A 13168-nucleotide genomic window follows, 5' to 3' on the forward strand; every position below is an offset into this window, starting at 1 on the left:
GCGTCCGCTGTTCTGCATGTGACACAAGTTGCCAGCTCGAACCTTTCTACTATGGTGCCGAGCAGGGCTGCCCTTTTCTCGTGAGTTCCTGCACACCGTTCATGGGCGTTTATGTTCATTCGCTCGGAGGCGCTCGGACTCAGAGCGAATACACGGCTCGGAGCGCCTCCGAGCGAATAAACATAAACGCCCCTTGCCGGAACAAAAAAAGCAGTTTGAACAGCTGACGAATATAGGAGTAAATGCGTGACATATTTAACACCGCTAATATGTTCAAACCAATCAAAATGCGAACACATATAGAGAGATATTGTAGAGATGTCATGCCTCTTGGTCACATGACGATGGTGAAGAGCAGAAACCGAGAAACAATGAAAACAGTGAGCAAAAGAGCACTCGCGGGCCATGCAAGTTTCTTTGAGATTATTGTTGCAGGAGCTGAATAACAGCTTTCAATACCAACACCGGTATTGCGATCCGATCCTCTGTCTCGTAGAACTGCCGTACGTGCGTGTCAAATCGGTTTCCGGGTGAGCCACGGCTCAAAGTGAAGTGGCTCATTGGGAAATTTCAATAGTGGTGGTGCTTAGAGCAAAATGTTCCGCAGCACACTTGTAGCATCCTCGCACGATAAGTATCCTTGAATGGCAAAGACTCAGTTACGCAGTATCGCGGTTATGACAAGACATCGTGGCTCTCCCGAATGTCAGATCTCACGATACGTAAGATTTCTTGTTGTTCTCTTTCTCGAATCTAGCTTGCTATAACTAAACGTTGCTAGAGCCTTATTTATCCCCAGCAATGGGTATCTCAGTTACACTCAGTCCACACTCGAACTGTTCATCAAATGCCGCACATCAGCCTTGCTGCTTCGCATTGTTCGCAAGAGATAAATAAAAGAGAACAAATACTATCTCACAGACTCATTTCTGTAATACTTAGTGACTGTGCAGAATTCAAGAAGGGATGGCTCACTTCGCGCGACAAACGCAGTTTACATAGTTCCATAAAAGTGGCAACGCCTTTGTGTCACCGTCCATAAATCCTGCCTCATGATACGCGACGAAGATGATATTTTGCGGGCGAGCGGGCGGCGGAATTCTTTCCTCGAGGCAGCAGATAAACGCTGTGGGGAAAAGCGATCGATCTGCGAGTGAATCGACCGTTGAAAAAATCGCAATGTGCCGCTCAGTGGGTTCGCATTTTATCCCTGCTTTCCCACGCAATAAATTGCACCAAGCAGACACAGATCGATGTTCACGCGGCTGTCTCATCACTTGCTTCGACTTCACCAACGATGGATTTACCGGAAGAAGTTGATATGTAGCAAGCTTTTATGCACTGGGTGCTTTTTGTAAGAGCAGCAACCCCCGCCATTTGCAAGATGAAAGAGCTACGTTCATTCTATACCCTCTGTCCATCATTCCGGGGGAATGAAGCGTCTGTTGCCATCCCTTCAATAGCATAGCTTCCATTGTTTTTCCCACCCGATTAGTGTCATGTGAAACATTTCACAGCGCACACTGCCCAGTTGTGAAGTTTACATGCTGGGGTGATAATTGCATTAGGGCAATTGACTAAGGGATTTCATACAACCGGTTTCCAGTGCACTTGGTAATACACGTACCTGCCACACTGCAAATTGAATGATATTCCCAGCGAACGACATTCGCACTGAATGACATTCGTTCCGTGTCACACGGTCAAACAAAATGGCAACACATGCGAATGAGTTCGGGGAAGTCATTCGCTTTTCCCTCTCACACTGACTGCGTACTCTCGAAGTAGAGATGCAGCAAAAACAACAACGATAAACTTTTGAAGAAATCAAAGACGAACGAAATGTTGCACTCCAATATTTTTTCACGACTTTTGACACGAGGGACGAGAGGCTTAACACTGTTTTTCGGAGAAGTATCCTCATTCCCAGCCTCCTTGTTGCCAAGTGTGGTGCAGATGGGCTTCTTACTTGTCTTGGCTTGTGATACTTAGCCAACTAAATGTCGTCGAAAACGCAATGATTTTGTGAAATAATCTAATGTTTCGCTGGTTTCGAGAACAAGAAATAAAAATATAACTAATGTACCTTCATAATGCTTCACATGTTCGGCCTTGGTGTCTTAATTATTGACAGTGACATGTAGCTCGATGCAATACAAACGAGTGACATTCGGTGCGACTGTCACTTGCTGGGAATGACGTTCGGTTTGCCGCGTGGCAGGGGTATAAGTGGTGGTAACCGATCAAATGCTAGTTACCCACTTTTAGTAGTCATTTAATTGCGATTGTAGGATTGTCTCTAGTACAATTTTGTTCATGATTACACGCAGTGTTAGGGCATCCGGGGTTCAAAGTATCATCCAGCACTGGTCTTGCCGAATTAAAATAGAAGGAGAAGCAGAGGACATCATAGCCTTTACGCAAACTGACATTATCGATGTCACAACATATCGTCTCAATGATGAACTGTATCCCATATTCGGGTCAATGGCCAGAACGTTCTGCGTCTCTTCTTGCGAAGGGAGTAGTTACTCTGGAATTATCAACTAGTTATTACTTACAACTGACCGAAAGTAATATAACATTCAGAAGTCTCTAACGTCGAAATTCACCTTGTGAAATGCGAAGTTGAAAATCGGTGAAATAGCGAAAATATTCTATACTAATCACGGCCGTGAACGGCGGTGATACGACCCACCTGCGACGCGAACTGGCCGTGACATCATACACACAGGATGTCATACACAGAGGACGCGGACAGTCTTTTGCGAGCAAATTGCAAAATTGGCAAGCAAGCTTGCAAACTTCGCCATGATATGTTTTAGCTTGACCTGGAGCTAAGATCGTATCTAATCGTTGACACAGAATCCTCCCAGAAGTGTAATGTAGCCGTTGATTGTCAGCATGATTGCCGTATTGCGGAGCACGTCTTCCTCTCTGAGCTGCTCCTTCGTCAGAAAATGCCTCTATCGGTGGCCTATTGGGAGCAACTGCGTGCAGAACGATTCCTAGACGCTGTGTGCGTCGTATAATCTCTTCCTCCATCGCTGACAATTTGAGTTTCGCCATATTTCTACTGATGTAGACGGCAGGTATACGACATCGTTGTCCGAACTGAACCCATGCACTCACGTTATCCCACGGAGTGTGTGCACCCGGCCGTCCAGAATTGACTGAGAGGACTGGACGTTGATGACATAGGCCCGCTTCGAAGGCATGTATCCGGTGGTCACGCCCCGCTATTTTTGCGTGGTAACTGCGCTCCCGGTGCACTGAATACGGTTAAAGGTCGATGTGTGTATGATAGTGAAGGATCATGAGAACCGCTTCCGGCAGAGTACTCGGAATTCGCGAAAATCATTTCATGGTCCTTTTAACAGCTCTGTCGCTGTCGTTCATTTGATGTCACTGTAACTTGTATCATATCTGCCTTTTTCTTTTTCTTTTATCCCGCGATTTCAAGGAGATGCAGCACGTGCACTTTTCATGTAAACGTCTGCACTAACTTCAAATTTGTCTCTGAGAATGATAAAAACAGCTGCGAACTCCAGGTCACCTTGCTGCAGTTAATGGCTTGCACGTCTAATGAGCTATCGAGTGGCGGGAAATTCAAAAAGACGGGCACGGTGACACATTGCGCGTGACGTATGCAACGGCATTCACGTATCGCGCGAAGGGTGCCGTGCACGTGTTTTGTCACGTGCCCTTCTCGACGAGTGCGCCGCCCCTCGTTAGCTCGTTATGCAACAAGTGATCAATCGTTTTCGCCGAAACCCAGAGTTTCTGCGGCTGTATCACTCCGCTGTTTCTTCTATTCGCTGCATTCTCTGTTCTGGTTTTCGTAACAAGATGTCGGTTCCATGGCAAGATATAGCTTATGTCACGTGGCTTATGTTCACAATGCTTCTTGACATTGCTCTACTGTGTGGGTGGGAACAAACGTGACACCGTGTGTATCCGAGTTACATTTGCACAAATCAACGTACGCAGGCTCCGCGCGCAGGAGAAAATTTTGGTAATGCGATGCACTGCTGTACACTTTCCATTCCAGTGAATGTGTCGTAAAATGTAGAAGCGCACACTTAATTAGTGAGATTCATGTATCTCCGGAGGCCTAGAACGCAAACAACGGGACCAACATAATGATTGTTCTAAGCTGGCGCTGATTTCATGAACTGTTATGAGTTTCTGTTACTAGTGCGACACACGCCCCTGATTGATGTTTCTGAGAATCAAAAGGATGCCAAAAATGTTTGGGATAAACTGCGCCAACGAGACTTCCGCGGCACCTCCTAGACGCCGGGACCTAGAGCGAACCGTTGTGCCGGGGGTGGGCATAGAGAAACCTAACCTATCCTAACCTAACCTAACTTGAGGTAACCCAACATTGCACATGGTCACGTGAGCCGCCGCAGCCTCCCTGTTGCTGCCGCTGGTATATAATTGCCGTTGCCGTAGTAGCAATAAATGTTGAATATGATACCTGCTACAAGAAAAACTGGTATTTCCATACATATGGTTCAAGGATACAGCTACAGAACAGTACATCCTTGCTTTATCGGAAAGAACCTAGTCATAAATCGATTAGGGGAAGCTAATACATCACCATTCGTTCTAGCAGAGTATGTGATGAGGACGAAGGGATAATAGTACTGCCATGTTTGCAAATCTAGCGCATGAACCAGGACGAAACCAGAGCGAAAGGGAAGAAACACGTGGACTTTCTTTTACTGCCTTTTGCGGCAATAAGTGTAGTTGAGAATTTGTCCCACGACCTCAGCAGGTCAGGCTTTGTTCAGAGGCAGACCATCCATTCATCTCAGAAGAGTTGCAGCCTAATAGGCTACAAGTCATCGTTCGCTTCCGCGAAAGTGAGGACCATGTTGAGCCTAAAAGGACACCGAGAACACCAGTTAGCGGAAAAGTGTGATCTAAGCCTCCGAGTATTACACTGGGCCCGAAAGCTCCCAAGACAACAACAACTTTATTTCGAGATGATGAATGGGGAGTTTCATCGCCAGGGGCGATACTCTACCCCATTGCTGGTGGTGATGCGGGGAATGAAATAATGAGCCCCTCCACAATATGGATCGAAGTCCTACGGTATCCAGAAAGGTGAAGAGAGCTTTGAGGGCAGAGCGTTGGTGGGCTGGATGTGCCCAGGGACCAAGCAATGTTGTGAGAGAGAGGGAGCGAGAGTCCAGCTCGTTAAGGGACCCGGAGAGTATGGTTCTGGAAGGTAAGCTCCCAAGAAAAAAAAGAAAAGAAAGAACGCTCCCAAGAAAAAAAAAGTGCCACATTTGAGTCATCTACGTGTCACATTGGAGCTGTCTACACGGCCCAAAAACTGTTACGCACAAAGAGATCCTCTTCGAGAAACAGTTATAGCGTACCTTCCTCCAGTGCGGTTTCAAGCTTTGTGTGCACCATTCATGTGGAATCCGCTACCGCTGTGTGTTCGAGCAAACGTGTAGAAGATATCTACTTAACGCTGAGGTAGTTTGCAATTTGATGTAATTTAAATGTACCAGCAGGTGATCACAGCAAGCGACGCTAGCCATGGACATTACACTTTTTCTGTTACGTACATGCGTTATATGGCTTTCTAAATAACGGCAGCTTTGAACCAGGTATAGTGTTCCTGAGGATTAAGGAACACCCTTCGTCTTTGAAAATTTGAGTGCATACAATAAAGCTTTGCAATGGGAGGTCAGGAATTTTTCCTCGGAAACTGGTTTTGCATACGTGTAACGGCCGCATATACCTCCGGCGTGCAGATGGAAAGAAAGCACATCACGTAAAACATACTAATGACCTCACACAGATGGGATGCACAGCCAAGTCTGATCATCCAACAGTTTGCTTCTCCCTCCTTCCCTTTCCTTTTTTCTTCTTTCTTTCTTTTTTTTTTTTTTTTGTTGCTTGTGCTAGATCTCCCCTAGAAACCTTGGCTTAGCTATAGTACTGTAACCGAAGGAAAGTTATCTGCTGTCCATTTAAATATGTCAAGTCTACGTAAGCACTTCGACGAATTAAAATCTATTGTGGATACCGCTGAATCACGTATATCGTTTATTGCTCTCTCTCAAACCTGGTTGACAAATACCAATGATTTATTCTTTTCTGTTGAAGGTTATAATGCAGAATTTACGCATAGACAAGCTCATGCGCATGGTTGTGTTGATTTATATGTAAGAAACAACATTGCATAGCTTCCTCGATCTCACTTTGCCATAAACATGGGCTGCTGTGAAAGTTTGCAGAAATTCCACTATCTTTGTCTATAATGTCAAATCGCGACCTGTCCCATTTAGCATTCCCCAACCGTCCAGTTATGATTGGTGTGACGTACAGATCTGAATAATGGCTCCTTGATGAGTTTGATAGGATTTTTGTATACCTTTAATCACCACAAACTCGGTGTTATCTCGCTGGGTGATCTGAATATTAACCTGATGTGTAAAAGCACCACCACAATCCACAAAGAAATTTGTTCTAATTATGCTTTTTCTCAGCTACTGAACACACCGATAAGACCGGGACCCTTGGGGAATGATACCTTCACTGATCACATTGTTAGGAACCATGTAGAAGAAAAAAATACATGCGGAGCTGGCTTGTTCCGTGTGATATTAGCGACCATGGTTTAATATATGCATTATGTGCAAGTGATCACTTACATGTGCATACTCCTGAGACGTGTACATTTTTGCATCTTGACAGTGCTGAATGTCTTCTTCTTGCACACACATGGATTTGTTGTAGATTCAGCTGTGTCCAAGATAAATACAGTTCTTTCATTTGTCAGCTACGGAAGAATATATTGAAAGCTAGTAAAGTTCATCTACCAAATCAGAGGAACACTGCCCCGAAATTATGGGTAACAAAGAGTTTGTTAAAATATATAAAACCGAAGAACAATCTGCACTGCAAGAGTCGGAAGCAACCGTGTAATCTTGAGTTACACGCTCGTTACATGAAATACAGTAATAATTTAAAAACTGTATTGAGAACGGCAAAAGCACAGTATTTTTCCCATGCGCTGGATCAGTGTGTCGGGGATCAAAGGAAAATTTGGCAGATCTTCAATGGTGATTTCAAGAGGCCTTCTCCGACCTCAGACATGGTGTTCCTCGTGGATGAGCAAGGCTGTTTAGTTCACAGCAAACAGCAGATAACTAATGTATTTACCAGTATTTCTCTCATATCACGGATCACATAAGTTTCCTAGTCGCTTCCTGGACAAGACCTCGATCATCCTCATTTCGTTCATCCTGTGTCATGCTTCTTTGCTTCAGTGGTTCATGAAGTTGTTTTCTCAGTGTTAAATATGTTCCATTCTAAAAAAATCCGCTGGTCAGGACAAGATTCCAATAACTTTCTTGAAGAACTGCCGCCACCTGCTCGCTGATGTAATGTTGGTGCTTGCTAATGATATGTTCGTAGAAGGTGTGTTTCCCAAAGAATGCTGATTTTGAAGGGACGAGTTTTTTCTTTTTTTCTTTCGGGAATGCAATCTCTTTTTTTATGCTCAATTTGGGTTTGGAAATTACAGGTCAACAGAATTGGCACTTAGCAATGTATCAGAGATAAGTAGACGCAACATAGATGCAAAATTATTAACAATGGGTATTTTCATCGACCTGACAAAAACGTTTGACCTGACCGACCATGACCAATTGTTGCTGTTGTCGAGTGGTACGGTGTGCGTGGCGTGGTGCTCCAGTTAATTAAGAGCTGTTTGAGCAGTCGGGTACAAATCGTGGCCATGGGATGTTCTCGGTAGGAAAACAGTCCTTGTGCAGTCGGTGTTCCACAAGGCTCTATTTTGGGACCTCCCCTTATTTTTGTAAACCTTAATGATCTGCCCAACCACTTATCGGAAAATGGAGAAGGAGCTCGAACGGTTTTGACGTGTATCTTTCGGCTCCGAATTATTCGTATCTAATCTACTCGATTTCACGTTTCTTGACTACACAGTTACCCGGTTGGGTAAGCTCATGGAAGAGCCGGTTGCGGACTCTGAGGTCCGCGCTTCGGCTGGAACCCCGAAAACTCCCAACCTCCTTGCAGGAAACGGGGAGGACTCATCCGAGACAGCAGTGCATCCTGCTAAGCGCCGCAGGGAGGAGAGTGGTTTCACTGAGACCAACGAGATCACTGAGATTATGGAGGATGTTGAACTGGAGTTAGATGGAGATACTACGAAAGCCGGGAACGGTGGTTCTGTAGGTGATAATAATGGCGATGAAGGCGGACCCTTTCAAGTCGTGATGCGCAAGAAGAACAGAAAATCCGGTGTACTTTCGGACGGTGGATCCTCTGCAGTCGTTTTGGACAGCTAACCCAAACTCTATTGCAAAAGATATCGTCAAGGAGACGCAGGAGAAGATCCTACGTCATCAAATAACCAGGGATGGCAATCTGATAATCGTAGTTTCTTCTGAGGGATCCGCAAACAGTTTGCTTTTCATGATGTCCGTGGCAGGGGTGGAGGTAGAAGTATGTGTGCCGACTGCCTATCTGAAGACAATGGGAAGAATAACCGATGTTCCAAAGTGGTACACGGAAGATCAGCTGCTAGAGTACGTCCTTCCTTGTGGAGTAATAGCAGTGAAGAGGGAAATGTTTTTTTCTCGACAGGAGGACGGCTCCTCCATGCCGTACACCAAAATGAGCGTCATACTTTCCTTTCGTGCGGGTCAGCATCTACCTCGGGAGGTAAAGCTTCGCTTCAACTGCCTCCCAGTCACAGACTATGTTCCCCCATCAGTACGCTGCTTTAAATGTCAACGTTTTGGGCATATTGCGAGGAACTGCAGGGGGAACCAAAAGTGCAAAATTTGTTCGGGGCCTCACGATTTTAAGTCGTGCACAGCACATCGAGAGCCACGGTGTGTCAATTGTGGAGGACAGCATGTGGACTCCTATAGGGCATGTAAAGCGGCCAGGTCTGCTGCAGCAGCCATTAAAGCATGGTTGTTGAAGGGAGTGAACGCGTTAGATCTTCTGCGAGACCTAATCCAGATTATGTCAAACCAGAGGTCAAGCATCATTCACCAGTGCACAACGACCAAGAACATCAACGACGGACGGCATATGCAGATGCGGTCAAGGCAGTATCGGCTCCTAGGCCACTGCCGCGGAGAGGTGTAGCCAAGCAGATGTCCCGCCCTGCGGCTCCGGAAGACCCCGATCAAGTCAGTGGAAGCGTACATCCGAGTGTGTCCCGGGGTCCTGAGCGGACTGCACCGCACCAACCTAAAGCGAACGACGCGACATCAAGCGGGCAACATCAACGAAAGGGCCTTCTGGAGATGGTAGTCCCCATGCTTTTTGCTGCCCTTCATGCAATAGTAAGCGGAATACCGCACATGAGAAATTTACCTGAAGTTCAAGCGCTTTTGCCATTTGAGCCACTGCTTACACGTGTTGACACTGCTACTGTACTTTATAATGGTAATGGCAAATAAGTGTCCTCAAACTACGATTCTTCAATGGAACTGCAATGGGCTTTCCTCTAAGCTAGGAGATTTCAGAAATTTTGTGCATCGTCATGCCTTTCCGGTGGTAGCGTTGAACGAACCACGAGTGCCTGGCACTGTGCGTATCTCGAACTATGTTATCCATCAGTCTCAACCCCCCGGGGGCAGCGGCCGCGCGATGCTTTGCATACGGAGGAATATTGCACATGACCTCATCGAAACGTCCAACGGATGATCAGTTTGAGTACGTCGTATGTTCTGTTCTACTGGGATCCCGGAAGATAACTGTGGTAAGCTGCTACGCTGCGCCTTGTGTTGCAGTTACTGAGCAACAATTCCTGGACTTGTTTGCATCGCTACCACAGCCGTACATTGTCTGCGGAGATTTCAATGCGCATAGCGGATTATGGGGAAGTGAGCATACCAACGGATGCGGAAGGTTGTTAAAAAAGATAGTAGAATGGACATCACCGTGCTCAATGATTGGTCTCCGACATTCTTTCGCGGGCCGACATATAGCAGCTGTTTGGACGTTTCATTATACTCACGCAGTTTTCCTCGTTCAATATCCTGGATGGTGAGCTATGATGCTATGGGAAGTGACCACGTCCCTGTGCAAATTTCTGTCCCTCAGGGACAAATGCTAACGCGCAAGATTAACGTTACTGATTGGTGTCAGTTCAAAAATGGGATGGAGGCTAAGGTGCACAGGGTCACCTCATTTGATGGGCTCAGAACTACAATAACCAAATGCAAAGACCATGTCACAAAGTCAATCACCGCACCTTCGCGATATAGTGCTGTGGACAGTGAATTCGAGACTTCGCTCCATCCGTCGGCGAGCAGAAAGAATGTTCCGCAGAACAGGGGAGTACGTCCACTACAAAGAAGCCTGCAGACTTCGTGGGATCATCCGACGTCATCTAGCGCGGCTAGCTCGTCAATCGTGGAGGAGCTTATGTGCGTCACTAACTCCCTCCACACCGGCTACACGGATTTGGCAGGTGCCAAGAGTCTGGGCACCCCTGTTACTCAAGTGAACCCTTTTCAGGCCCTCGCCCTGCACAGCGGATTGCATGAACGATCTCTAGCAGACCTTCTGTCAGTTAGTTCTCAGCCCATCTGCCGCATCGTCTAGCAATGTCTGCGTGGAATCAGTGGTCAAGGAACGTCAAGAGTTAAGAGCTGCAGTTGATGAAAACCGCAATGGTCCAGTGGACACAGACTCTACGCTATGGGAGTTGGAAGCAGGAATCCGTTCATGTAGGACACGCTTTGCACCGGGCCCGGATGGGATTACCCACAAGGCGATTGCCAGCTTTGGCCTTCTGGCGTTGAAATTGTTGTTAGAATTGATCAACAAGAGCTGGCGTGAAGGCGTCCTCCCCGAATCCTGGAAGACGTCGCAGATCATTCTAGTCTTAAAACCAGGCAAGTCTCCACGAGAGCTGGGTTCCTTCCGCCCGGTCAGTCTGACAAGCTGCCTGTGCAAGATAATGGAGCGTTTAATTCTCAACAGAGTCGAATGGTACCTGGAGTCAAACAGTTTCCTCCCGGACTGCATGGCAGGGTCCCGGAAGTCCCGCTGCGCAATGGACTGCATACTCGACCTAGTTACAAGTATTGAAGAAGAACGGGCTAACGGACGCCTAACGGTCGCTGTTTTCCGTGATATTAAGAGTGCCTGTGACAGTGTCATACACGTACATGTGCTAGACTCGTTGTATAACGGTTATCGGTATAACCGTATATCGGTATAACGGTGTGTCGGTTTAACTGGTGTTCATTTCGTTGGATTGCGGCATATCTGCAGGATCGCAAGGTGTTCATGCGCACAGGCAACGGGGACAGCCACTATCATGCGCAGGAAACAGGGGTGCCTCAAGGTGGTGTTCTTAGCCCTTTGTTCTTCAATGTAGTACTCTCGTTTCTGCCACAGTTGCTGTCACGGGGAGTAAAAATCGGTTTCTATGCGGATGATATCTGCCTTTGGGCTTCAGGGAAGCAATGGCCGGCACTGCAGACCCGGCTGCAGGGCTCCCTTGACCTGATGATGAGGTTCCTCACAGAGCGGGGGATGAACGTATCTCCGGTAAAGAGAGTCTTCCTTCCGTCCACGCGGAAACGGTTGCCGAGGTTACAGCTGGAGGTAAATGGGCATGCTATGTCACGAGTTACGCATCACCGGTATCCTTGGAGTCATCGTGGATGGTTCGCTCTCATGGAGACCTGAAGTCCTAAGCCTCAAGACCAAGTCGCATGCCCGTACAAATATCCTACGATTTTTGGCAGGTTGTCGACGGGGATCATCATGTACATCAATGGTTACCCTACATACTGCATTGGTAGGGCCTCCCCTCACGTTCCACCTCCCAGTTCTTCATGATCTAGCGCCGTCGTCGGAAATGATTCTAGGACGTGCGTTGGCAAAGAGCATCAAGATCTGCCTTGGAGTTCCCAGAGCAGCGCCCAATGCGGCTGCTATAGCCGAGGCGAGACAGCCCCCACTTCCTGTGCTACGCATGGTAGAATCGCTTCGCCATTACGTTCGACTAACAACGAGACTTCGCCGGCACCCGCTCCCAGGAACTATTTCGACACGAAGTTTTTCGAGGTTCTATCAAGCTATTATGCCGTGCCGCACTTATGTCCCCCGGCATAAGCCTTTGCCATTGCACTCCAGTGATGCACTCCAGCATTGCAGTGATTCACAGACCGGATTGCGAGCATTACAATCACCGGGCGGATCAGCAGGTCTTGCTTTAATAGTACACGACGCCATTAAGACTTACAACGCGTGTGTAGTACAAGGACACGACATCATCCTTCAGTGGATCCCTGGCCATTCCTGCATACCTGGGAATGACGCGGCGGATGCAGCGGCTTCCTGGGCACATCAGTCCGGTCTGGTTCGTAAGGTGTATTTTACTCCCTCTGACACCCGCTTAATGTTGTCTGCTTTGACGAAGAGACTAAGCAGAGACCTATGGCACAGTAATTCTGGAAGGCCGCCACTGTCCAACATAGCGCCAGACTTTTCGTTCGTGGTTCCACCCTCGCTTCCTCGGTCCATGGATACCGTAATCCATCGGTTTCGTCTGATAGTCCCATACAGCAGTAGCTTTCTACACATGATCGGGAAAGCAGCCTCCCCAAACTGCTCTATGTGCGGTGTTGTGGAAGATGTAGAGCACATTTTGATGTCCTGCGTACGATACACTGAAGCTCGTCGCCTTCTACAGTCGGAGCTGGCAGCAGTGGACGGCCGGCCGCTCAGCGTTTCAAAAGTACTTGGGCCCTGGAATCACATTGTCTGACACAGGGCGTTCTCCGCCATAGTGAAATTTTTCCGGGACATTGATGCAGACAACAAGTTTTGAGCCTATGTGTGTTTTGTGGGTTTTGCTGTTCGACTGTTTGCGTGTTGCGTGTTTGCGCGTTCTGTGACATCTCAGTGTGTGTGCACTTCCTTTCTGTCGCAATCACCACCACCCCCATCACTAATCATCATCATCATCATCGACATCTTCCTGCTCACCTTCATTGGCATCATCATTGGAGGAGTTTTCCACCAAAGTAACTGGTGCAAGTGATGTGGAGTTGCGGGCCTCACATTAGTGAGGCCGAAATCTCCATTTTATTTTTTCCTTAAAACCAACCAACCAATGTATCTTGTGCGCTGA

This window comes from Ornithodoros turicata, chromosome 2, assembly GCF_037126465.1.
Source record: "Ornithodoros turicata isolate Travis chromosome 2, ASM3712646v1, whole genome shotgun sequence".
Classification (NCBI taxonomy): Eukaryota; Metazoa; Arthropoda; class Arachnida; order Ixodida; family Argasidae; genus Ornithodoros; species Ornithodoros turicata.